The sequence below is a fragment of the Micromys minutus genome, assembly GCF_963924665.1.
Source record: "Micromys minutus genome assembly, chromosome: X".
Taxonomy (NCBI): domain Eukaryota; kingdom Metazoa; phylum Chordata; class Mammalia; order Rodentia; family Muridae; genus Micromys; species Micromys minutus.
The window spans coordinates 18,009,942-18,037,273 of NC_137970.1; the positions used below are offsets into that span (position 1 = coordinate 18,009,942).

The 27,332-nt window shown below is 41.3% G+C and overlaps 1 protein-coding gene across 2 annotated transcripts in view; it reads right to left on the minus strand.

Moving 5' to 3' along the window:
• LOC308414308 (protein FAM156A/FAM156B-like) overlaps positions 1 to 27,332 on the minus strand; it is a 115,079-nt gene that overhangs the window by 80,414 nt on the left and 7,333 nt on the right. The window contains exons 2-3 of one of the 2 annotated variants that reach the window (XM_080909533.1): positions 18,082 to 18,229; positions 16,934 to 17,031 (exon numbers count right to left, since the gene is read on the minus strand). The gene's annotated coding sequence lies outside the window, so the exon portion shown is untranslated. Of the gene's footprint in view, positions 1 to 9,480; positions 9,548 to 16,933; positions 17,032 to 18,081; positions 18,230 to 27,332 lie in introns of those variants that run through there. The other variant, XM_080909535.1, reaches the window with a different exon arrangement.

Genomic DNA, 27,332 nt, shown 5'->3' on the forward strand with positions numbered 1-27,332 from the left:
AGGAAAGCATTTAAAGGCAAAAGAGGTATCTAGCCTGGTATATATTTGATTGGGAGCCATTATGGCCTTTAATATTATTGGCTGGTGCTGGGAGCCAAAAGATAAACTTAACTTCAGCTTTCCTCCTGATTGGCGGTTGATAGGAAGTGAAGTACCGGGGTGGGCTTGTAACCTAGAGATGCAGATTTATTGGGAACCTGATGCTAGATACAATCCTGTTAGTTGACTTGAGTTCAACTTAGGTCAGGTTCTCTAAGATGGAGTCTGAACCCAAAAGATCTAGTCTCTTACCCAGACCCTGCTCACTAGAATTTTTAGGAAGCTAGTGTGAGATAAGTCGAGCAGCAATGCCTCCATAGGCCTTACTATACCTGGACATACTTATTTTTTATCTCATTTAATTAATGCTCCCAAATGTTCTTACATGTTAATAAATACCAAAGAATGTATCCTGGTGTCAAGTTTTTAATATTAATATTTTGCACCTTGCTTATGAAACAGTAAACACATACTGGTGAGAGACCTCATGCATGCAAAAAAAAAAAAAAAAAAAAAAAAAAAAAAGTGGCCCTGAATTTAAAGTTTCTTCAGCCAGAACACTCCTACCTAAATGTTAAGAATGTGACAAATCTTTTCCCATTCTTTATTCCTTGATGAACCTCAGCAAGTCCTACTGCAGAGAAACCTACAGATACAAAGAGCACAGCAGAACCCTTACTGTTTCCCTAGCCCTTTACACTAGAGAATTCATATGGGGGAGGGGCCTTTTATTAGACCTCATTCTGGAGGCAGGGATGGTGGTAGAAGCTTATTATCCCAGCATTTAAAAAGTTGAGGCAAGAGGATCAAAGCCCAGCCCCATCTAAATAGTGAATTTGAAGCCAGTCTAGACCACATCTCAAAAAACAAACAACAAAAAAAAACCCCAACAACCCCAAAACAAACAGAACAAAACTATTGTTCCCTAAAACTCAAACCCTACAAATGTAAATGTGGCGATGCTTTTGTGCTGCTTAGTTTTGTGTCAACTTGACAAGAGCTGGAGTTATCACAGAGAAAGGAGCCTCAGTTGAGGAAATGCCTCCATGAGATCCAGCTATAAGGCATTTTCTCAACTAGTGATCAAGGGGGGAGGGCCCAGCCCATTGTGGGTGGTGCCATCCCTGTGCTTGTAGTGTTATTTCTGTGTGTGCAGATGTCAACTCCTGGTGTTTCTCCACTTTACTTTTTGAGAGAGGGTCTCTAAGTGAACCTGGAACTCACTATTAAAACCTATGGATCTTTTGTCTCCACTCATTGGGCACTAGACTTACAGATCCATGCTGTCAAGCCCAAAAGAAACACACAAAATGGCTCTGTGGTACCAGCCTAGTAGCCTATCAAAGCTCCTGCTGACCTTGAGACTTCCTCAGTGTCACTCAGAACCTGAGGCTCTTCTCAGCTCTTCCCAATACACTCCCTGCCCTAAAGGTTTCCAGCTCCAGCCTGGGCTTCCCCTACCCAGTTCCTCATTCCTATATGACCTTTCTTGGTCATGTTGGGTTTGTTTGTTTGTCTTTTGGTTCCCCAAACCCCTCCTTTAGTCTTTTGACTTTTTTTTCTGGCTGTACTCTTCCTCATACATACAACAAAAGCTGTCCCCTCAACCGTACGTTGGAGCAGTCACAACCTCACATATACATGCACCACATGCCCAGTTTTGCAATGAGTAAGTGCTGGGGATCTGAACTCTGGTCCTCAGACTTGCTCAGGGATTTTACCAAGTGGCCCATCTCCCCAGTGATGTTCCTTAATGAGAAAGAGATAGAGACTGAGAGAACCGTTAGGCAGTGTCCTGTTGCTATGCTGTTAAAAAAAAATATTTCAAAGATGAATTAGAAAGCAAAGCAATTTTTAATGGTACCTGCCATTAAGATAGGGAGTTAAGGTTTATTTGTATATTTTTTTAAAAATATCAGTAATTAAACAATTTTGTCAAATTTGAAGAAAAAGTCCACTTTCAAAATGATTACTTCAGACAAGGAAATATAAAATATAACGGGAAAATGTAATGTTACCCTTAGCAACTATACATGTGACTGGGATTCAGTGTAATGATTGCATAAATATGGTAAAGCAATGATGCAAATATTGCTGTTGATCTATTTTAAATGTACCGGTATAAATGACAAAAAGCAAGACAATTATAACAAAAATAGAATTAATGCTGACAATGGAATAATGGGACTGTGCATAAAATTTGTTATTAATAAACTTCCAGAGATGTCAAGAGGTTAAATAAAGCCTATATTGAAATAATTTGGCCTAAATCAAGTAACTATCCTTAGATCAAAGGACAAATTGATGAAAGATTGGTAAAAACCTGAGAAGCCAAAAGCCAAAGGCATGAGGAGCCTAGGTCACCCACTTTAGAGGGTTTAAAAAAAAAAAAAAAAAAAAAAAAAGTTGAAGAGCTCAGACTGTGGTTTTGAGACAGGAAAACAGTTCCAAAGGACAAAACCCAGTGGTGTTTGAGGCAAGCAGTCTTTACCAAAGCCAGGAAGAATGTATTTCAATAGGAAAAAAAAAAAGCCGTTCCATTTTTTTCAAGCACAAAGGGCGGGGTAGAAAGTGCATCTTGTGCCAACCACTGCCATCTAGTGGTCTGAGAAAGCTAAATTTAATGACACGCAAAGACAATTGCTCTGATTCTGCGCGTCAGCTCCGTTAACAAGAAATTAGGGAGCCAGGCCGGATAAATACTACAGAATGCACGCTTATAGTTAGTAAGAGTGCCCACGAAACCTCCAGAACAGGGAGTTTCAAGAACTAGGGAACCTACTCCGGGAAAGGCAGCCTTCCTTAGTCCCGCCCTCGGAACCATAGCAACAGCAACAGGAAATCCGGGACACAAGGGTCAGATTCTGCTGGATCGTCTTTGGATTGGCTGTCGCCCCGTTGACACCTAGTTCCGCATTGCGGTTGTGGGCGTTTTCCTCCCTTTCCTTTGTCAGTCCTCTCCTGGCAAACTTATGTATAAAGGGTTGGGACAGGGAACATGCTGCCTTTCCGCTCTCGTCGCCTCATTTTCCATCTCGATCCTGTGCAACAAGTGTTCTTCGCAAGGCACCCGACTCCCAAATTCGGTGCCTGCGTGTCTGAACGGACTGCCACCTCAGCCTTCCTCAAGGGTAGTATGTTTTAAGATTGAACACGTCGTAGACTTAAAAAATCGGGTGGGAGAACCATTACAAAATATAACCAATAGAGGGAATATGGAGTGCTTCTCGGTTTCTTTTATAGCTGGGTATCCTTTTCCAAGCTCCAAAAGGATCTTAAATCCTGCTTGGCTGCAGCGGGTTTGTCTCCAGGACCTTAATCCTAAACCCCCCCCCCCCCAAAAAAAAAATTTTTCTTGGACTGCAATCGATTTTTTGTTTCTCTGGCCACTAGGTGGCAATGGTGTACTGTAGAATAACCATGCACTCACTCTCCCGCCCTTAGCATTTGAAAAAAATGAAGCGGCTTTTCTGTGTAAACTGGCTTTTTTTTTTTTCCTCCTGCCACTATTTCCTTTTAGCTAGCCTGGAACTGAAAATAAACTAGGCCACTTTCTGCTCATTACCTCTGTACAAAGTCCTTTACTTTTCAAATTGGAACTTTTTCTATGGGCTCACCTTAGCATCCCAGCTACATTAATTTCCGAATCTCTGTAAAGTCTTCTAATTCCCCTCACCCCCCAACTGGTCTTGAGTTGGAATACAGAGACATATATGTTGGGACATCACCACATTAGCAAAATTAGTTTTTAAGTAGCAATGATAAGTTTAGGGTGGAGGATACCAGTGTATAATAGAGAACCTTAATTTGTTTAATTTTTATTTTTCTGTGAATTTTGAATGACTATTGTATTTCACTTCTTCCAACACTGCTTGTGCTCCCTCTTCTTAGTGACCCTTTTATTATTGTTTTACACACACACACACACATACACACAAAATTTATAAATAGTAGAGTTCACTTAGTGTTGCTCAAATATATGTTTTTAAGGATGACTGCTTGCTATTGGATAAATAACTGGGGGTTGGCACTCATGAGGGAAAGACATATGGTCAGTCATTAAATTGCCAGTAGCTCTTCAGCTCAATCTGTGGCCTTGTGAGGTGGCTTCCTATCCAGATGACCCTTTTGTTGAAATTTCTGTCATATAGAGAAGGCATAATCTCAGTTTACCTCCTGCTGTTCTAACTCTTACAATCTATCTGCCCCCCCTCTTCCTACCAAAATGGTCTGAGTAGGGCTTGTGTTGTACATCTATTAATTGGGGCTCTGAACCCCACTTTCATTTTTTTCCTATTTGCTGTAAAAAGAAGCTTCGATGATGAAGAGGTCTACATCCCCGCCCCCTCCAGTGGTTATACAGATAAATATTTAGAATGCACTTAAATACTATATTATTTAGGAAACTGGCAGTGATGGGTTCTCATCTAGGTACCATGGTTTCAATAGCCATGGGTAAGTGGCTAAGTCTATATAGTCCCAGGCATGAAATCTCTCATATTGAATGAGCCCTAAGTCCAATTAGGTGGCCACTGGTTATCCCCGAGACATGTGTCACTGCAGAAAGGAGGTTTACAGTTCATTTCAATTCAATTCATTTCAACTTCATTTCAATTCCTCTAGGTCCTGTGTCTGAAGTTGGCATTTTCTTCGGTAATAGGAACCTTCAGATTCTGGAAACTACCAGGGGAAATGGTAATATTTTACATTGTTTGGGGGCCTCTCTGGACCTCTCAGACCCAGAACTCAAAAGGAAAAAAGCAGCTTTTTAAAATCTATTTAACACTATAACATTTCTCTTTTGGAGGGAGAGTGTGAATGCAAACCCCTAATTCCATATAATATGGAGTCAAGTTTCCTATATTTAGAGAAATTAATTGCAGGCTCAGTATAGAGTGTGATGAGTAAGCCTCTTCACTTTCATGAACATGGTCTCATCTCTGCTAAGGAAGTATGCTCCAATATATTATTTTTAAACTTATGTACAACTTTATAGTTGGTAAAATTAACATGCTAGTTGTGATGGTTTATATATGCTTGACCCAGGGAGTGGCACTATTAGAGGGTGTGGCCTTGTTGGAGAAGGTGTGTCACTGTGGGTGTGGACTTTGATACCTTAGTCTGGAAGTGAGCATCCTGCTAGCAGCCTTCAGATGAAGATGTAGAACTCTCAGCTCCTCCTACACCATGCCTGCCTGGATGCTGCCATGTTCCTACCTTGATAATGACTACACTTCTGTACCTGTAAGCCAGCCCCAATTAAATGTTGTCCTTATAAGAGTTGCCTTAGTCATGGTGTCTGTTCACAGCACTAAAACCCTAACTAAGGTTAAAAATGCAACTTAAGTCCAGATAGGGAAGTGGGTAGACTAACCACAAATCTGCTCATCTTGTGATCCTCCAAACCAAATCCACCAGGCTCATACCCAGCTCTGCAACAGAATACCTGTTGGGGCGCCCTGCCCCATGTTTCCTCTACCTTGAGTAGATCACACAGATTTTTCCTTGCTAACCTTCCCCCCCCCCCAACTTAATTGCTTAATTCTCACCCCCCAACTGCAGCAGGCACTCCCTGGGAACCCACAGGCTACTCTGGCCAGAGAAGCAGGTAGGCTGACAGCAGATCTCCATCTCTCTCTCTGGTCCTCCAAGTCCGATCCCCCAGTCTCATCACCAGCTCTGCAAAAGACCCTCTGCTGTGGCCTCTCTTCACCCTATGCCCTCAGAGAATGAACTAGCCTGAACCTGCTGGAACACCCTGCTTTCCCTCATAGTGCCAACAGCCCATCCCCATTCCAAAGTGCCAGTTACCAATACACAGAAACATATTTTACCTGGAACCCCCAATGCACACACCTATCAGAATCAGAAGATCTCCCTACCAGTCAACACACAGACACTACACTCTCCTAAGAATCCGAGAAGAAACAGAAACCAAGGAACAAAAGACCCTGTCAACAAAGACAAGACTAGACATCAGCACCAAGAACTGCAATCCCAGATGGGCTAGACAACAGCATAAAAACACAGTCAATAACAGCCAGGTCAGTGTGTCTCCACTAGACCCAGCAAGACTACATACCTAGCAAAAGCCCAGAAAAAAAACCTAAAAACTGACTTTATAGATGAGATGGAAGTCCTTAAGGAGGAATGAAGAAAACCCTTAAAGAAATCCAGCAAAACACCAACAGTGAAAGGAAATAAATAAAAGTGTTCAAGATCCAAAACAGAAACAGAATCAATATAGGAAACCAAAACGGAGGTTAATTTAGAAGCTAAAACCTTAGTATCTCAAATGGGAACTACACAGGGAAATTTGACAAACAAAATACAAGAGATGGAAGAGAAAACCCCAGGCGTTGAAGAACCATTAATGTATGACCAAGCATATCATGGTCAAAAAATGTTACCCACCCACACCCCAAAAAAACCAACTCCTGGTACAAAGCATTCAGGAAATCTGGAACATCTTGAAAAGAACAAATGTAAGAATAATAGAATAGAGGAAAGGGAAGAAATCCAGACCAAAGACCCAGAAATTATTCTGGACAAAATCATAGAAGAAAGTTTTCCTAATCTAAAACTGGAGATTTCTTCAGGGAAATTGAATGCAAATCAAAACAACTCTGAGGTTTCAATTTATACCCAGTACAAGGGCTAAGATCAAGTACTCAGGTGACAGCAAATGTTAGCAAGGATGTGAAGCAAGGGAACACTCCTCCATTGCGGTGGGAGTGCAAACTGGTACAACCACTCTGGAAATAAAGGTGGAGGTTCCTCAGAAAATTAGAAACAGATCTACCTTAAGACCCAGCTTTACCACTCCTGGGCACATACCTAAAAGATGACCCACCATACCACAAGGACATATGTTCCACTATGTTTATAGCAGCTTTATTCATAATAGGCAGAAGCTGGAAAGAACCTAGATGTTCCTCAACTGAAGAATGGATAAAGAAAAGGTGGTAAATCTATATAATGGAAGTACTACTTAGCTATTAAAAACAATGACATCAAGAATTTTGCAGGCAAATGGATGGAACTAAATATCATCCTGAATGAGGTAACTCAGACCCCAGAAAACATCCAAAGTACATACTCACTTATAAGTGAGTATTAGCCATAAAATATAGGTACCATGCTATACTCTACAGACCCCAAGAAGCTAAACAAGAATGCAGTCCCAAGCAAGGAAGCTTGAATCTCACTTATAAGGGGGAATAAAATATTCATAAGAGGCAGATGGAGGGAAGAGACTGGGAGGGAAGGGGATGAGGAAGGAAATGAGAATTCAGAAACAGATGTGGGGAGGGGCAGGAGAGATATCTAGATGGCTATGAGAATGAATGAAAATCTGCAACTGACAGGGTGAACAGGTGTGGGGCATCTCCGGGATTAGACAGAGACCCAGGATAAGAGAGGTGCCCAAAGAATCAATGGGGGTGACCTTAGCTGTGACACAGCATTGGGGATATGGAACCTAATGAGGCCATTTCCTCTAGCCAGTCAGGAACCCCAGTACATAAATAGACACCAACACACCCACAAAACTTTCAACCCAAAATTTATCCTGTGTACAAGTAATATCGGCATGGCGGAGGGAACAGAGACTGAGGGAACAGCCAACCAATAACAGGCCCAGCTTGAGACCCATCCCATGGGCAGGCACCAATCCCTGACAGTGTTAGTGATACTCTGTGATGCTTGCAGACAGGAGCATGGCTGTCCCCTGAGAGGCTCCACCCAGCAGCAACTCAGACAGATGCAGATGCCCACAGCAAACAGTGGATGGAGCTTGGGGAGTCCAGAATAGGGGGGTAGGATTACAGCCCTTAAGGGGATAGGAACTCCACAGAAAGACCAACAGAGTCAAGTAACCTGGACCCTTGGGGCTCTCAGAGTCTGAACCACCAACCAAAGAACATACACAGGCTGGACCTAGGCCTCCTGGAACTTATGTAGCAAATGTGCAGCTTGGTCTTCATGTGGGTCGTGAACAACTGGAACAAGTCCTATCCCAAAAGTTGTTGCCAGTATGTGGGACATATTCTACTAGCTGGGCTACCTTGTCTGGCCTCAGTGGGAGAGAAAGCACCTAGTCTCATACAGACTTGAAGTGCCAGAGTGGAGTAGATACTCAGAAAGTAGTCACCAGATCAGAAAAAAAGGGGGGATGAGGGGATTGGGAAAGGATTGTGAGGGGTGGGATAAAGAATAGGGTTACTCTAATTATAAATATATGATGTGATTTCAGTCATACACGGGATAGTTATATCATTTTAGGCATAGTTATGACCTGGTTATTGTTTTTATTTGGAAAAAGAGCATGACATAAGGAGATATGCTTATGTGTCAAGTGAGGGTTATTCTTGGTTGTCATGTGACTACATCTGTAATAAACTAAAACGTAAGCCGCTGTGCATGCCTGTAAGAAAATTTTCATGACTGGATCATTGAGGTGGGAAGACCCACCTTAAATCTGTGCTATAAATGGTGGCAGCCTCCATAACATAGAAGAGACAAGTTGTAGTGGCTAGTCCTGGTTGTCACCTTGACTATATCTGGAATGAACTACAATCCAGAGTTGGAGGGCTCACCTGTGATCCTCATCTTGAGGCTGGAAGACACAAGTTTCTGACCTGGATCTTGGCATGGAGATCTTGAGGCATAGACCATGAAAAGCTTAGGCCCACACAAGGTCATATATAACTTTAATCCCAGGAGACTGAGGCAAGGAGACCTCTGAGTTCAAGGTCACAACAAATTCCCTTTATATAGAGAGACATCCCATGAGTTCTGTGACTCCAGAGAATCTTGACCAATACAGATGTTTTTACTCTTTACCTGTTTGCCTTCATTGTCTGGAATAAGTTCATTTCTTCACTGGTATTAGAGCTTAATTCTTCAGGATTCTGTCATATACTTAAAACTATAACATGTCCCAGACCTTAGCACAACTGACTCCTTAATAAAAGTGCCCTTCTGGCTGTAAAACTCAACATGTAGACATACAGCTAAAATGTACACAAAGGCCTAATCCATGAAAGTCCATACATAGTTCTACTAACCTTGCTTTTTGGCTTCTGCAGTTCTGCTTCTGGCTGTTTTTGTTCAGTATGTCAACCTAAAACACGGCTTTTGTGTTTCACCCTGAGAAAGGTATTCTCCCACCCCCCTCTCGCTCCTTCTCTCTCACACACACACAAACACATACACACACAGTGTAGTCACCATCCAGCCAATAAGGAGTTTCTTTTGGTTTAAACCCCTGTATGAGCAGTCTTCCTTGGAGAGAGGAAGAGTATGGTGGTCAGGGGGCTTCTTGGGGAGGTGCACAATCTAAGATGTTCCAGGTCCCCAGGGCTCCCTTTGATCAGTATCTGCCTAATGCATCAGAGGAGTCTGACACTTCCATCCCAATAGGAAACATTATAAACTCACCTGGTCTGTCACCTTCTGAGGTGAGTCTGGTTAAGTCGCCTTCTGTTTGAACACACAGAAGAGGTCAGATAGAGCTGCTGATCCAGGATCTGGGATCCATGGGAGAAGTCCATTCAGGTGTGTGAATGTATGGTGGTCACCCATGGTTGTTTTCACTGTGTATGTGTGTTTTGTTTCCCTGTATCAACAAGTGATTTTCTGTGGTGCGAAACACCCGCCCCCCAAAGAGATTTGTATACCCTCTTATTAGGAATCTGAATTCTTTTGGCTCTTCCATATTACCCAGAGAAAACAAACAAAACAAAACAAAAAATAAACACTCAAAAAATGGCATCGCTGACACCACTGTCTCCATTTCGACCACCACCACCACCACCACCTCCCTGCCAGCCCTTCCTGCAGACTGTTCCATTGTTTCACCACTTGACCCCTGTTCATGGTCCTGGTCCCTGTGAGACAGTGAGAAAGTATCCCACCTCTCATCTTGAGGGTGCACTGCCATCTAAGCACACAGGTAGAAGGAAATAGTTCCCCAATGCAGGCATTCCCACCTAAGCAGCCCCAGGGAAGAGAATGGGCTGAGCCTAAAAGAAGAAAAAAAAAAGTCCTGCTCCACCCTTTTTGATGACTTACCTTCTCCATTTTGCCAGTGATCCAGGGAATTGAAAAATTCAAAACACACCATTAAGTGGAGAAACTGCCCCCAGGCCAGACAATGCAGACTGGGCAGAATGGATTTTCCATTCTATCCAATACAAACCAAGGAAACATTAAACAATTTTCACCTTTTGTTAGAAGAATTAAAGACAGCTGCTAAAAAGATGTCCTTTTGTCATCCAGTTGTTCCCAAGTATTAAAAAAGTTACAAAAGTTAAATATTTTTCAAGGTATAAGTATGTCTGTTGCTGGAGATAACTCAAAAAATAACAGAGAACTGACTCGAAAAAAGGCCTTTTGCAAAAACTGAAAGCTACTTACTGTCAGGAGATATCACCATAAGAAAGCTAATAACTAGCAGGTGATCTTCCTGAGATGGTCTTTGGGTTAGAATCCAGGACAAATTTCCTCTTATAGTCAAGGCCCAAGAGAATTCATCTTAAGAAAAATTCCTGCTATTAATATGCATTTCCTGTTATTAGTAAACATATACAACAATCACTAGGTATTAGCCCACCCCCTTGGAGCAGATCTCTGCAGATCTACAAAGATGTACTACTGTCTTGTAGTGATGCTATATAGGCAAAGAGATGACTTATTAAGTCTTAATGGTTATCCTATAATAATTCCTAAAATTATAACTGATTATTAAGCTCTTTTATAGTGAGACTGCCATTAGGTAATTTCTGATAGTCAAAGCTGCAATGAGAATTCTGCCAGTCTCCCAAGTGTCACCAGTTAATTGCTCTTAGATGGTAACCAGACTTTCTTCTACTCAGAGCACATTCCAAGAGGTTGTAAAACAGTTAACCAAAGGTCATTAAAAGGGAACTAATGTATTACAGGTGCTAGGACGGAAGATAAATATTGACTGGGTTTATCTATATAAAACTTCGATAATAACTTAGTTATGATTTTAAACCTTCAGTGAACCTGTGGAGCTGAGACAGGTGATGTATGTTTAGCCAGATAATTACTCCTAATAGATACGCCTGTAAACATTCTCTGTTGTAAACTTCTATTTCTATTTATGATTGATGTTTTGTATGAACTTCTGATGAATGTTTTAACATGTGATCATGTATTCTGAAAGATGTATAAGTTCTGAGGACAAAGAGATGAGAAGAAGAAATTTTTTTCCCTTTCCCCACTTAGGATCTTTTCTCTTTTTACCCTAGATAACTTTCATAGGAAACTTTTTACAACTTAGTAATAAATGTTATAATCACTTTTCAAAGTATCCCCTTTTCTTCCTGTGACTTTAGACTAGCAGGCCCAAAGTTAGAGCTTGTATAGTTCCTGCTGAGATAAAAAGGTCATAATACTTAATCCCCACCACCACTCCTGGCTAGGCTACAGCTGTCAATCACCTAAGCCAGCAGCTTTTTACCCTCAGAAAGAGCAAGAACATTTTTTTTTGGACCTTTTAGAAGTTAGCATCAGCATTTCTGTACAATTAGAGAGTTACAAGGTCCAGATACCCTCAGACTTTAAAGCTACACCAGAGTCCTACTCTGTGCCCACACCACTACCCTCTCCAGGCCAGGAGACTCCATCATCTTCATTACCACAATCTGATGATGAGACACAGACTTACAGATATTCATCAAAATTCTGGCGCCTTACCCTCAGAAGAATATCTCCTAGCCAAAAGTTCTGTCTCCAATCAAAAAAATACAGCTGGACTATCTTTCAGATTGACAACAATGATCCTCAGAGATGTGGGCTGAAATGAACATCCCAGGACTAGCCTAACACCAAGCTCTTATAATTGGTCAACTAACCAGTTCATCCAGATTAACACTCATCCAGATTAAACAATATCCAGTGATCATGAAAACAAAAGGGGAAATTGTAGTCCTCCATATTGTCTGGAATGGAGAAACATATTGTCTGAAATGGAGTGCCCTGCTCCTGTCTGTGAAGAAACCTTTACCTCTAATTCTCATGAGTTTGATTCCTCTAGAGAAACAGGTATCTGAAACATGCACTATTCTTCATCTCCCATTGGTAGAGGTGAGTCAACCCATCTTTATTTATTTATTTTTGTTTGTTTGGTTTTGGTTTTTTGTTTTAACTTTTTAAAGATTTATTTTTATTTTATGTATGTGAGCACACTGTAGCTGTCTTCAGACACACAAGAAGAGGGCATTAAATCCCATTACAGATGGCTGTGAGCCACCACGTGGTTGCTGGGAATTGAACTCAGGACCTCTGGAAGAGCAGTCAGTGCTCCTAACCACTGAGCCATCTCTCCAGCCCTGATGTTTGATTTTAAATGTACAAAGAAATGAACAGCAATCAACCTCCTGCTCTTCTGACAGAGGTTTCCTGAAAAAGTAGATTATAAAAGGGCTAATGAGGAGCTGTTGCAAGAGTTACAGACCTGAACCACAGAATGTAGCTTTGTATAAGCTATTTAAGCTATTTTGTGGTAGGTATTTTGACTATCATCTGAGGGGAAGTGGTGGGGGGGCAGCCCACAGCTGGGTCCTCTCTGAAGCAGCCAAGCAGGAAGAGGGGGCGAAAAACTTGGTCTCGCCAAAGAGTAAGGTTGCTTTTTATAATAACATAAGCTTATCTTGACTTTAAGTTATTCTAAGGCCAGGAGCTGCGGGCCTCTGGATCTACTGACACTTGTTGCTAAAAGCAGGATGATTAGGTAAAAGATTTATTGCTATCATTCCCTTCTCTGTCCAGGCAGCCAGAAGCCTGTCACTGGCCTGAATGGTTAACTCTTCGTGAACAAGAGAGGAAGGAAAGGAAAAGAATGAAGATTCGTTATACAGGCAGATATGATATACACATATACATTCATACATATATTTAGATTCTCATTCACATTCTCATTTCATATTAACACATTCACATTTTTGTTGGGCCCAATCACCTGTCTCATATTCCACAAGTATTCGTGCATGTTTACATGCACATATACCTACATATGTATATAAAGGCAAGATACACACACATACACACACATTTGGATGGATGGATGGATGGATGGATGGATGGATAGATGGACGGGGCAGAGCTATGCAAGCCAAATCATCCAACCAATAACTTTCCTTTCTCTGGCCTTTTTTATACCTTCTTAGACAAAAAAAAAAGTTCTTTAGAAAATTACCTCACAGACAAAATGTTACATAAAATGGGCGTTACAGAAGGATGTTGATATTAAGTTCAATGCTCGCTGTAAGTTCAGAGCAATGTTTTACACAGCCTCGCCTTATCATAGTGCACACCTGTGGCTTTATCCTTGACCTGAATGTTTTTCCTTGAACACAAACTTGTCCCAAGCCTATTTCTCTTTTTAGTGTAATTATGAAAGCTCATTGTATTTCTTATTATGCCTTTACTTACTACTGTGGGGAGTGGGTACATTCTATTCTTGATTCTAACTTTATTATATCTTTCTAGTGAAGCAACTAAGACCATCTCTTAAAACTTTCCTCCTAAGACTATTTGAATAAAATCAGGAATTCTATAGGATCATTAGCTCATCTAAACAGCATTAATTCATGAAAGTTCATCTTTATGTTGATCTGCAGAAAATCTGGTCAATAGGGTGAGCTGATGCCCACGGATTATATTAATTTAATAATGAGAGGGAAGACATACCAGCTACAAGAAACAGTCCTGAGATGAAGTCTCTTTGGAACCTTGCCATTGAGTTCACCCATTGTAGACCACTGCAAGAATGGTGGGCCACCTCCAGGAAGGCCACTGGGTAGCATCAGCCTATCCTAGATGGCTCCTGACAGGGAGGCAAAAGGAGCCTGTCTCAGAGTAGGTTTGCTGCCATCCTTCAGATCCCAACTCCAAAGTCAAAAAGACAGTTCAAGAGCTCCTAGATATTCTGGATATTGCTGCCTCTGGATACCAGAGTTTGTGGAAATAGCAAGATGGGGCACTGAGTCCCTAATCTTGACTGAGACTAAACAAAAGATATTTGAGACTTTAAAAACAGCTTTGACTTCAGTTCCAGCCCTAGCACTTCTAGATGTCTCTAAACCTTTTAATCTGCTTGTTCATGAAACAAAATATATTACAAAAGGGGTTTTAACCCAATGGAAACACCTTATGACATACCTGTTCAATCAACTGGACCATGTACTCACAAGATGGCCACCTGTCTAAGAGGTGTGGGAAAGCTACTGCTAGTAGCTCTGAAAAAGCAAACGAGGTAACTCTGGGTCAAGATGTTATACCCACAGCACCCCACACCTTTCCCCAAGGAATAGCAAACACTCTCTAATTACAGTGTGACCTAGTACGAGGTCCTACTCCTGAACCACCTTTGAGTCTGGTTTGATAAACCCACCACCATCAATCCTGTTACCCTTTTGCCTAATAATGACCTGCAGGTGCTCATCCATGACTGTCAGGAGATGAAAGATGAAACCAGGTATGTGGGAACTGCAGTGGCTACTTTAATGGAATCAATCTGAGCCCAAGTTGGGTAACTCAGGCCCAAAAGCATGCTCAGAGACTAGCAGTTGTCAGATCTGACTCAGGCTCTCAGATGGGGAAAGGGAACCTCCACCACTGCATCCACAGACAGTCATTACGCTTCTACTACTGTGTAAGTTCACATGATGTATAGAGAAAGAGGGCTTCCCACTGCTGGGAAAAAGAACATTAGAAAATATGGGCCTTCCCAGAGACTATTTGGCTTCCTGTACAATTACAAAGTCCCCCACTGCCAGGCCACTGACCTGCTTACCTGACAAATGATTGATATCCTGATGACATACCACAACCTGGTCCTGCCTGAGACTCCATGGTGAAGAAGAAATGGACAGCTCAAATCCACACACAGGTTGATGGAGGACACCAGGGGGGAAGCTCATTCTCCCAGAAAACACTGGCAGGACTCTGGTAACTGACATTCACCAGACTACTCAGCTGCAGTCCACAAAACTTTCTCAGACCAAGGTATGTTATACCTAGACTAGACAGCCTAGTGTGGAACATCTCGGCCAGATGGTAGGTTTGTACTCAAGTGAATCCAAAACAGAGAGCCCTTACCCAGGAAAGGGTCCAAATGAGAGACCCAAACCCTAGTGAACTCTGGGAAAAAATACTTCAACAAGGTCCAGCTTGCTGGGGGAGGATACAAGTCCTTGCTAGTTTTTATAGATAGCTTTTCCTAGTGGGTAGAAGTGTCCCCACCAAGACTGAAACTGCAAACAGTAGCTAAAGAGCATCTACAGAGACCTGTCCCTTGATTCAGCCTCCTCCTAGCAATGAAGTCTGACAATGGCCTAACTTTCATAGCCAAACCCTCTCAGTTAATAGGTAAAGCTATAGACATGGATTGGAAACTTCCTGGTGCTTATAGACCTCAGAGTTCTGGCCAGGTAAGAGGAATAATGAAGGCATTAAAAGAAACTAACAGAATCCTCACTAGTGTCCAGAGAAGGATGGATAGGCCTCCTTCCTCTGCTTTGCTTTGGGGCTATTGCACCCTATACAGGATTACGTTTGCAAGATCTCCCCACTGCTTCCCAGGCTCAGAGACTGGCAGTTGGCAGAGCTCTCTAACCATTTCCTTCTCAAGTCCCTACAGACCCTGCAGTTCTCCTTACAGTTTATTCACTGGACTATCGGAGAGATTCAGCTGGCCTCTGAGTTCACCACCAACTTTCCTATGTTTGAGTCCACTGATCCTGTCTGGGTTGAGACAGTAGTCAAAGCAGCACTGAAACCAACTTGGAAAGGTCCCCTATAAGTGATTCTTGACACTCCTACAGCTGTGAAGACAGAAGGAAACTAGAAATAACCTAGAAGGAAAACCATATGGTGATTCTCTCCACTCCCATGACTGTGAAGATGGCATTAGAACACGGATCCTAACCACATCCATGCCAAGAAATTGGAAAGCTCCAGATGCTGCTGCCAAATGGACTGTCTCATTAGGGTCCAGAGAAAGATGGTAAGCCTTGAAATTATGGTTTCATCAGTCCCTAGGCTATTCCATTCCTGGCTCCTCTTTTTTCTGAGTCTCATATTTGTTATAAATACAGGATCATGGTCTAACCCTCACTACCCTCAGGCCTGGTTCGGAAACTGTGAAAGACAGAAACAGGGAAGGTATTAGTTTGTGTGACTACAAACCTGCAACCCATATTCCATCTTGACCTTTACTTACTGATGTCCACTATAAATGTCTGCTCATATGGAGAAAGGGGAAAATGTGGGACTTCTACTTCTGGGCTCCCTAGTTTCCAGAAACAAGAGACTTTGTAAAAATTCGGATTATAAAACTCAAACATGCTGAAATTTTCCTTTAAAAAGATTCTGGCCTTTGGGAAACAGAAAAAAACCTGCCACAAGATGGGAGTATAGAGTTAATTATTCCCAGCCAGAAATCAGCCAGGATTGCTGGTTATGCTTAGACATCCAGCCGCTGTACTACATAGGGATAGGAACTAAGCAAACTGTCAGCCCACTCACTGACAAATCTCAGTGTGACTGGAGACAGTCCAAATTAGAGGGTTTATAAGGTACTCAAACTTGTCTAATATCCAAAACCTTTGGCCTAGGCACTTCCCTTATTCTGAGGCCAGCTTTCTGCTTTATGGGTTAATTCATCAGGATGACAGCAATATTCCTGAGCCCTTAGACTACTACTTGGAGGGGTGGAGGGCATGTACCAACTGTTTGACTAAATGTGCCTCTTCTGATGCTCTCCAAACTAAGAAAACAGGTTGATCAGGACCTAGAGGTAATAAAACAACAGTTAGATTCCCTCCCGAAATGGTCCTACAAAATTGGAGAGGCTTAGACTTACTTTTCAGAAGAGGGTCTATATATGGTTTTGCAAGAAAAGTGTTGTTTCTATCCTAATCAACCAGGAGTACTTAGTAGAAATCTTCTGGTTAGAAAAACCTAAAAGAGAAAGAGACAAACACATAAATCAGATAATTGGTACCAGTTTCTGTTCTCTTGGTCGTCCTGGCTAACTAACTACTCTGCTATTAGCACTAACTGGGTTTTTAATTCATTTTGATCAGATTAATAGAGGGCCTTGCATCTTAAACTATATATATATTACTGGTTCTTAGAAACAACTACATATTTTTAAAGCGGGATGAGTCCACAATTTAACTCATTCAGTAAGAACAGTGAGGGACTATAACAGGCCCCAGACTTAGTAGGCCCTCAGTCAGACCTTAGCATAACTGACTCTGATAGAAGTCCCATTCAGAGAGTAAAACTCAGCACATAGACAGCACCACTGCCAAAATGAAAACAAAGACCTAGTGCATCAAAGTCTCTTAGTGTACTATCCTTGCTTTCTGGCTTCTGTAGTTCTGCTTCTGGGTAACTGTTCTTGTTAACTGAAGTATGTTAGCCCAGGATATGATTTTTTTGTGCTTCAAAGCTCACAATGAGACAGGCTCAGGGCTATATTGGGATCCTGAATACCTAGTATAGTTGCTGGCTGACTACTAAAGACTTTCTATTGACTTAAACCCACATCTGAGCAGTCTTCTCTGGTGGGTAACCTACAACATCCATAAAGGCTGGTTTTGCTTCTATATGGCACCTTCCATTTTGGCTTTCCACACAGAATTTTAAACTGGGCTTATTCCATATATACTTAATAAGTATCTCAGGGAATAGGGCCCAGACATCACTTTTCCCCAGTGCTCCATGGGAGATTCTGCATTTATACTGTCATTATTTTTGACATTATCTGATCCTATAGTCTGCTATCATTCAAGTATATATCAATTATTATATGTTAGGAAGAACTTCTTGTTCTAACCATTATTTATTTGTTTTTTGCTCTTTAAATCGTTTCCTAAAACAATCCCACCATTACTGAAATATAGGAAAGCATCATTACCTTGTTTCTTTGTTCACTGCCGGTATTTTATCCCAGAGCCCTCCCTTTCTTACTTGATATGAGTGTATGAAGAAAAGGGGCCTCACAGAGGAAATGGATGTGTGATTCCGTTGTCTTAGTAACAGCTCCACTTCTAATCTCTCCTGAGTGACTCAGCCCAGGCAAGGACACTGTGCTTGGCAACCAGGAACAGGTAATAGCCTACTTTCCTCTTTGTTGTTCAGTGCTAAGAGGCTGAAACAAAGACATAAAGACCGTTGCCAGGGAGACCAAAGCAGAATCTATCAAAACCATGAAGGAGAAAATGTCAAGTATAATACAAAATGGAAAATAGGTCCATTTTGATACACCCACAGTCCTGGATTGAGACTCTTATGTGTTCATTCGAAGGGCTTTTGTGGTGTACACACAAGAGATTCTTCCTGCATAGATAACCACAAAGACATGAAGAATTATTAGAGAAAGAGACCCAGGAAAAGTAGAGAAGCCAGGCAGGAGTACATGTAAAAACCCTGTCTCAAAAACAGACAAACAAAACACCAAAATAAATACATAAATAAAATCAAGTATTTAAAGAATCATTTCAACATCCATGTTCTGTTTTGACCCATATTTGTATACAATTGTCAAGCAAGCTTTACCTGAAACAAAATATATTGTCTTTTGGTTGCTATTAATTCCCATTAGGACATATCTGAACTTCAAGAACCTATGCTGCTTTCTGACAGCTCTGCTTTCATTGCACTACCAAGTGGCACCTCCTGGACAGGCATGTGGGTCAGCTCAGCTTTGCTACAGCAGCTTACAAACAAGAAGGAAAAGAAAAGCTTCTGTGTCCTCATACATTTCTTGATATTCCTAAATCAGTGCTGGCTTACACTGACCCCCACAGCCAAATGCAGAAGGGAAAGAGACAGAAGAAAACCTTCAGGCTCCAGCCTTTGTATTAATACAATGTTGCTTCCTGTCCTGGGGTCTCTTTGTGTCCACCCTTCATTTATTATCCTGGTTAGTGTTTCTTTGTTTGTTTTGAAAGACTTGACACAATCTAGAGTCATTTTAGAGGAAACCTCAGTTGAGACAACACCCCCAACACAGACTGGCATGTGGGCAAGCCTGTATGGCATCTTTTAAAATTACTGATTGATTCAAGAGAGCCCAGCCTACTAAGTCTGGGGCCAACACCAGGCAGGTGGTCCTGATTTGCATTAAAAAACAAGCTGGAATGGTGGTGCATACCTTCAGCCCCAGCACCCAGGAGGCAGAGGCAAGAGAATCTCTGGGAGTTTGAAGCCAGCCTTTTCTACAGTGCTAGTTCTAAGACAGTGAAGACTACTGAAAGAAACCCTGTCTCCAACAAGCAAAACCCAAAAAAGCAGTCTGAGCAAATCACAAAGAACAAGCCAGTAAATAGGACTCTATAGTCTTTAGTTCAGTTCCTGCCAGCAGGTTTCTGCTTCACTTTGTCTTTATCCCAGCAACAGAGACCTAACTAGGACATTGAAGTTGAAGACACTGTGTACCAATGAAGCAGCTAACAGAGACCCCCAAACTTTCTACCATTAAGGATTCCAGGGACAAAAAGAAAGCAAGATCCAATGAAGTTCCACACCCATTTGGACCCCATCATTTGAATGAGAATGGCCCTCATAGGCTCACAGGTTAGAATACTTAGTCACTAGTGAGTGGCACTATTTGAAATGATTAGGAGGCAAGGTCTTGTTGGATGAAGTGTGTCACTGAGGGTGGGCTTTGAGATTTTAAAGCCCATCCAGGCCTAGAGTATCTTTCTCTTCCTGCTGCCCGAAGATCCAGATATAGAACTCTTAGGTAAGTATCCAGTACCACATCTGCCTGGATGCTGCCATGCTTCCTGCTATGATGATAAGACACCAAACCTCTTAAACTGTAAGCCAGCCTCAATTAAATGTTTTCTTTGTTGAGGTCATGGTGTTTCTTCACAGCAAAAGAACACTGATTAAGACACATGTTCTCTAGAAGTTCTACAACTACTTCTGGTTATCTATGTCTTATTTACATTAGCTTAGAAGTAGAGCATTGGTGTTCACACCAGTATATATACATGTATGTATATACACAGATATATACACATGGAATGAATATATGTACATATATGTGTATACACACACACACACACACACACATACACACACATGTGCATGTATATAGACAGAAAGACACACAGAAAGAAAACAAGGGTGGACTAGCTTAGATGTCACTTCCTCCAGAAGCATCATCTGTCATTTCTGCAAGTTATAGACAAATAATCTTACTATGTGCTTCCCTGATGTCTCTTTTTTTTTCATCTAACACATCCCTAACCACAATTCACTAGAGCACCCAATTGTTTGTCTATTTTATTGTCTTGTCCTGAGATTGGCCAAAGCTTGGCACTCTAGTGTGGTCACTATTATACAGAGTGCCTATACCAAAACCTAGATATTCAAAAAGTATCTATTAAATTAAATTTGAAAAAAATCAAATAAAATCAGAACATTTCTAATATACCATATACCACATACAGTATCAATATCCTAAATGTAAATAAGAAATTTATATGTCTCAATAGTGATAAAATAACCCAATTAAAGTGAGCAAAGAGGCCTACTGGCACATTACCAAAGCAGTGATAGATGGCTTACCTAGCTCTTACTACAGAGGGAAGTGAAGGAACTAGACAGGCAGACATGCAGGTGTGGCTTTAAGGCACACACTTCAGACAAGAAAAGACCTGAGTTCAGTTCCCCTTACTCTCAGATGGTACCTTATTTGTAAATCAAGGAAGATAAATGACTATATCAGACAACTGGTAGGAAAAAATACTGTATGGACACTGACCCTGACTCTTGAAAATTAATTTCCCTACCATAATTTCCTCCAAACTACAGTAGACTATGGCAACCTAAACTATCAGAGAGACCTTAGCTTCAATAACACTTCTGTTTACCTTGCCATTCATAAGAAGTTAACCTCAGAGAATCAAATCTTTTCTTTTGCAAGAGCCAACTGGATTAAGATAACACAAATTATTTCGTAATTATAATCACACAGAACAATGCAAATTATCAAATCTAGCAGTGCACAATACATTCTTATCACTGTAAACATATCCTCCTGGAATAAGCTTACAGAGACACACAGACAGGAAGGCAGGCAGGCAGACAGACAGACAGACAGACAGACAGACAGACACACACACACACACACACACACACACACCTACTCAAATCTAGGGCCAAGCCTTACAATCTTAGAAGACACTGTAGACAGATATGAATACACCTTGTTTGCATATAATTTTAAAGTTTTTCACATTAACTTTCAAATTCCCTAGAAATCACATTATTAGAGCACATGACATCAATCAGCATGGATCTTCTGAAACCACTTCAGAGTATACAAAGAATGTGTTTGTCAACAGTGAACACTGTTTCTCAGATGAACATTGTTTAAATCAAAAAGTAGTTGCCACAGATCATTGCTCTGTCAGAAGAATCAGAAGGCCCTGGCTGACCACCATTTTGTCTTTCATAATGAGAAAACATTAACAGATATATTTGACTGTGCTGAAAAATGTACATACATATCTAAAGCTCTGCATGAAACATTCAAATGGGGAATGGTAGGATTTCATGGCCTTCAACAGTCCAGAAGATGCAGTTGCTATTTATTCCACTAGGGGCAGCAACGTATAAGAAATGACGAAGGAAGGATTTCAATTACATTTGCAATGCTCTCTGCTACTTGACCAAATACCGGTACCTATTAGACATTTGAAAGATCAATTGTTTAGCTATATTTTTTACATTTTAAGAGGATTTCTTGGGAAATGTTTGCTTCATATCTTTGTTGGTTTTTCAAGATAAAAGAAATTCTGTTCCCACCCTAAGCTCTTACCCCTCTAGCTGACTCCATGAGACAGTCTGTCAGGATTTCATCAGACTCAGACATGGGGTACAATTAGAGACTAAGAATATGGGGCCAGCAGAAAGAATAGAAGGTCTGGGTTAGAATTCAAGGTCTTTCTGATGAGTGAGTCCCAATTAACCCTGTAAGAAAATCTGTTTTTATCATGTTTGTGAGTGTGCACAGTTCTGTACAAAATAATTGTAGGGATTAATAAATGTGTACATTCTTAGTATCTGCCCATCCTCCACAAGACCACAAGGGCTTGAATTCTGAATAGCAATTTTGTTTTTATCTCAAAGGTAACCAATCAAGTACACTCAGTTTCAGTTTCCTTGGTAACCGACCTCTGCTTCCTGTCTAGACTTCTGGCCATGAGAAGAGAGAAAAAGCAAAATACAGAACTAAAGGAAGCAGGCTGTAAAATGTTCTTTCTTATTACTGCAGTCTATCTATCTGCCATTATAGTTCGCCCCACCCCACCCTCCCAAACATTAGCAAAGTCTGTTGGTGAGGTGGAGTGAGATGACGTCTACTTGTATCTTTGCCTGTATCTCTGCATCAGTTTGGTCCTGGCTAGTAAAATCCTCAGCAGAATAGACATCTTTCTTTGCACTCCACCCCACCTCTCTTTCTTTCTGGGATATATTCTGTTAGTCATAAGCATAATCCAACACATTCTTTTGCTCCCCTGCCCCTTCCCTTTCTGTCTTACTGAAATAAGTAAGGGTGGGGAAAGACATGGGCCACAAAGGAGCAGAGGTAGGTAGGTACTACTCACGGAAGCCCTGCCTTTGGAAAACCCATGCTTTGCATTGCATTCTGAATGGTCCACAGACACAGACACACTCAGACACACAGAGACATATACAAGTTCACACACAGAGAGACACACATACACATAGACATGCATGCATACATACATTATATACATGCATGCATAGACACCCCCCCATACACACCCAGACACCCACAAACTCACAAAAACATAGCACACACACACACTCTAAGTCTGATAAAGCCCTGACAGTACTGTCTCATAATGCTCATACTGGAGTCAGGTAGAAGAAAAAGAGCTGAGTGCAGGAGTACAATTTCTTTTAGGTTAAGAAAAAAACAACAAAGATATGAACACCAGCACCAAAACATTTCCCAAGAGATCCTGTTAAAATGAGAAAATACATAGCCAAACTATTGATCGTTCAAATGTCTAACTAATAGGTATCACTATTTGGTCAACTAGCAGAGTGCAGTGCAAATGCAACTGAAATGCTTAAATGCTTTAAAAAATATTTTAAAAATTACTTTTCTTTCTAAAAATGTTTTTATTGAAATAAAAATATTACTTCCCCTCCCTTTTATTCCCTCCAGCCCCAGTGATTTTATAACCACTCTCAGGTTGATTATATTTGTTACACACACACACACACACACACACACACACACAAACACACACACACAAACACACACACACACACTCCTTTCTGAGTCAGTTGTTTATGCGTGTATGGTTCCAAGGCTGACCATGCAGCACTGGGGCAACAAGTAGGGGGACCCATCCCTGAGGCTAATTCTCCTTCTCCCAACAGTCTATATCTGCCTCTCCTTTTGTCTAGGGGCAGGACCCTGCAAAACTTCCCCCGTCCATGTTAACATGTGCACTAATAATGCCATTGTTGCAGATATGTGGCCATTTCTAATAACAGTTGCTTGACAGCAGACTTCCTACCATTGTGGCTCTTACAATCTTTACAGCCCCTCTTCAGCAATGTTCCTGGAGCTGTGATGAGGGTGTATCTTTGAGGCCGAGTTCCTCATGATTTGTTGATCTCTACACTATATCCAGTTGCAGGTTTTCTTTGAAGGTCCCCAATGGTTGGAAAGGGAAGTTTCTTTGATAAGGGGTAGCTATGCTTACCTGTGAGTATAAGGATCAGATTTAGAATGCAGAATAAATTATGCTTATCTAGCAAAGTAGTGGTAGGAGATTCTTTTCTAAGGTCCATGCCCTCGTTATCCTGGAGAAGCTGGCTAGGTTTTCTACAACAGACATGATTTCTATCCTGTTGAGTGGACCTTAAGTTGAATTAGACTGCTATTGGTTGGCATCAATGATATAAGAGCCACACCTTTCTGCTATCCTTCCATGCTGCTGCACCCCTTGCAGTGTGGTAGGGCTAGTTAATAGCTTCCCACTTTTGGCAGCTTGAATAGGATTTTCTGAAACAGTGAAAGCTAGACCACAGGAAAGAATCTTTAAGCTCATATCCAGCTATCCAAGTTATCCAAGTCATGTGTCCTGAATGGGTAGGTAGTATAGCATCTTCAGCAACAGGAGCCCACATTCCTAATTGCTGAGAGGCAACCAAGGAACACACCTATAATCTGGATTGTTTGGGAAGTCACTAGAACTACCCTGGTCAACCATTTGAAAGGAGGTTTCTCATGCCTGGTACTGTGGTTCTAGTGGAGAACATATCAGTCCAAGTGGCTTAACTTCTGTTTAACACACACACACACACACACACACACACACACACACACACACTACACATAATTTTTGGTAAATATAAAATCCTTATTTGAGGCCCTGTCAAATACTCTGAAGGACATCCCCGAATCCCCATCTTCTCCTGTACAACACATGTTCTCACTTGAAATCATCCCACCCTACCCTTCCACTCCTCTACCTCTGCTACCAATCCTTCCACAATGGACCTCTCTGTGGTGTTCATGATAGCCACAGAGGGTTTCCTCCAAATCCAACTTTCTAGGTGGGTAGAGTGGTGTACCACTGATCCCTGGACTGGAGAGAGAAGCTTAAGGATTACACATTCAGGACCAGCCTGCACGACATAGTAAGACCCTGCTTCACCCTCCCCCCCCCCAAAATTAAAATCTTGGGGTGATGGTACACAACTTTAATCTCAGGACTGGGAGGAAGAGGACAAAGAGGACTGTGACTTCAGGTGTAATTGGAATACAGATCAAACAAACACACAAGGAAACCAGGAAAGCAAATCCAATTTATTATGATATTCCTCAGTGCTAGCAAGCCCGAAACATATTGTTCTCATGGCTCTGCATTTCTGGGATCTAATTCTCAGTTGCCATAGGAACCACTCAGGTCTTCTACTTATCGTCTAAATTACTACTACAAAAAGCCTCTATTTCTTTTTGTCCTGTTAATTCTCAGTTGCCATAGGAACCACTCAGGGCCTCTACTTACCAGTCTAAATTACTACTACAAAAAGGCTTTCTATCTTTTTGTCCTGTGTGGCCTAAAACCATCTCTGGACAGACCTGGATTTCAGTTTCCATATTTTCTCTTCCCTCTCTCCCCTGATGCACTCTCCTCCCCACATTCTCATCCCAGCATCCAGGAGGTCTCAAGGGAAAGGCATGGTAAAGATAACACTACTGCTATCCACAGCACCCCCCATACACACACACACTGGAAAGTAACTTAAAGGAGAAATCTGGGATGACAGTAAACCTTGACAATGTGTCCCCAACTTCCTCCTCACATCCGAATTCCAAATGACCCAGGAACCTCTACTCATTCAAACCTATCCCTGCTTTACATGTCATGGGCTCCAATGCCCATATTCCTATTCTGGTGCTGAGACCCATAGCCCCAGACAATAACTAACTTTTCCTAAAGTCTCTAGGAACAAACATGAAAAGTTTTTTAAATTATATTTAAATTTATTCATTTATTTATTTATTTATTTATTTATTTATTTATTTATTTATTTATTTATTTATAGAGGGAGAAAGAGAGAGAGTGTGTGTGTGAGACATGTCCATGTGTATGAAAAATGTCAATATTCCCTTCTCTTCTTCCACATGGGTCCTAGAGACCAAACTTGTGCCCCTCGGACTTAGCCATAAGTGTCTAAATCCAGTGAGCCATCTTGCCAGTCCCTAACATGAAAATTTCAAGCTGTACAAATGTGAATCAGTGCCAATGGGGAAAAAAAGAACCATCCACAATTAAGTGAATTATCCCAGTCCGTACTCAGAATAATTTACATAGTCAAGAATTCTCCTTTTAAATAAAAAAACAAAAAGCAAAGGTAACTTATATAACAATCCAGTAAGGGCCAGTGAGATGGCTTAGTGGGTAAAGGTAATTGACTCAAAGCCTGAAAACCTGAGTTCTTTCAATGTGGTTGAAAGAGAAAACCAACTTCCAAAAGTCTGTCCTTGAACAAGTCATAAAAATACACAAATACATGTATAAACATTGTTCAGCAAACAAGTCTTTCTTTTTCAATTTTATTTTTTTCTTCTTTTTAAGTGGTCTCTAAAAACTTTATATCATGTGTTTTGAACTATTTACTCCCACTTCTCCAACTCCTCCTAGACCCACTCCCCGTTCCCTACCTATCCAACAATGTGTCCTCCTATAGGACTCCAATTTGTGCTGCCTATATATTCTCGAATATATGACCTTCCATTGGAGACTGAGTGACCTACCAGAGGTAACACCCATAAAAAGTGTCTCTGCCTATCCCTGCACCTATCAATTGTCAATAGCTTCTCAGCTAGTGGGGCTGAATGGAGCTTGCATAGGTCTTGTGTATGTTGTCCCAAGTGCTATAAGTTCTTTTGATCAAGTGTCCTAAGAGGTCTGTAAATCACCATTCCCTTGTAGTTGTCTACCCCCTCTGGCTCTTACAATGAGAGTATGGGCGCAGTGCAGTTGTTTGATTTAGGGCTCACCATTCTGCAGTATCTTAATTTCTGTGCCTTGACCAGTTGTGGGTCTCTGTGTTATAAGGGTTGTGAGATAGACTGATACAAATAAGTCATAAGAATGGGTCAATAGGAATTAGTATATTATACTATGTTCACTTAGCAGAATAATGCTAGTAGGTTCTACCCCTAGGGCCTATGACCTGATAGCTACAGGTTCTTGGCCTTGATAACTGTACAAGGCATGGGCATCAGCTACTGGGGCACACCTAAAATGCAATCAGTAAGTAGTTGATTATTATCATGTCTGTGACACTACTGCACTGGTGGGCACGTCTTTCGAGGCCAGGGATTATTATAGACTTTAGGGTTCATAGCTAGGTAAGTTTGGTGATTATTTTCTCCTCTGCTAGGGGAGCATAGCATCTCCCAGCACTACGAAAGCAATCCAGTAAAGATGACACTTCAAAGTAAACACCATCTTGGTTTCTCCATTGACTGTGACTCTATGGCTTACACTTGCATATGACTGGACGGCACTTAGCATACAGTTCTGGACCAGAACCAAGGAAACTGGCAATAGCCTGACATGTTTGAGCAGCAGATCTAAAGGAGTTAACTGTTTCCTGGAACTGGTATTTTTATTTCTTAGCCTGTAGTATCTAGCAAGGGTGTTGTAGTGCTGTTAGAGGGCAACCCACTTCTAACT